Below are 1,088 nucleotides of genomic sequence, written 5' to 3' on the forward strand. Positions count from 1 at the left end.
ATTGTGTTGCCTGTGGGAACAAACCTCCCTCCTTCCAATCATTTCAGACGCTTGTAACCATGTTTGTCTATTCAAGCAGATAACTCTTATACTAACAAGTAGATACACTAGTAGTAGCGCTTGCCCTTAGAGATTACCTCCCATCACCATTTACACTGTATATATCTTGTATAGTCATAGTTATTTATTTGTCTCTGCCATTAGAAGGTGAGCTCTTTGAAGGCAGGGACGATATTTATTTGCTTGTTTTTCTGTCTTTCCAATGCATAGTAAGCACTTATTAAATGCTCATTGACTGACTGATTGTTTTAATGGGGGGAAAGGTCTCTATATCATCAAATCTCTCCACACCAAATTCTCTTTGAGATAGCTTGAAAACCAGTTCCTAAATGCCCTTATTTATTTTTTGGGGGGGGGTGGGGAAGGACACCTTTATTGGCACGGTAGCTGGTCAGGTCCAGGCAAACACTACGCACATCATCACCCACCCAATCATTGGCTACAGTTCAGACCCTCTGAAACTGTGTTTTGATTCCATCTGTCTCAGTGACCTTTAGCACATTGGACCTCAAAGTCCTGCTTAGGGGCCAGCAAAACTCAATGTCTCCAATCTGGATATCTTGGAAGCAGGGTGACATGTGGAGCTTGATGATGACAGGTGCTTGTGGAACTTCTTGAATTGGTTGTGTTTGTGGATGTAATTCAGGTAGTCCTAGCAGATGATAATTGTCCTCTACACCTTCATTTTGGTCACCATACCAGACAAGATCCTCCCTCGAATGGAGACATTCCGAGTGAAGGGACTGTTCTTGTCAATATAGTTGCCCTTGATGGTCTCCTTGAGTATCTTGAAGCCAAGTGTAATGTTCCCGTAGCATCTGGGCAGCTTCTCTTTGGCTGTGTCCCCAAGCAGCTATGTCCCCTCCCCATTTCTTGTTCCAGAAAATGGTTGGCTCCTTCCAGTGGGCATGCGCTATCTGCCGTAAGGCTTTGCCCTCTTTCACCTTTTGAACAGACAGAAAAAACCTCTAAGTGCTTTTAAACCTGTCACCTCCAGTGTAGATTTCTTCTGAATGTGGTCAGTCAGA

At 43.8% G+C, this 1,088-nt stretch overlaps 1 pseudogene; it reads right to left on the reverse strand.

Annotated features, from left to right (window-relative positions):
* Window positions 1-506: 506 nt before the first annotated feature.
* LOC114045338 overlaps window positions 507-1,088 on the reverse strand; it is an 8,422-nt pseudogene continuing 7,840 nt past the window's right edge.

This window comes from Vombatus ursinus, unplaced genomic scaffold (genome assembly GCF_900497805.2).
Source record: "Vombatus ursinus unplaced genomic scaffold, bare-nosed wombat genome assembly UNPS02014778.1, whole genome shotgun sequence".
NCBI classification, from domain to species: Eukaryota; Metazoa; Chordata; class Mammalia; order Diprotodontia; family Vombatidae; genus Vombatus; species Vombatus ursinus.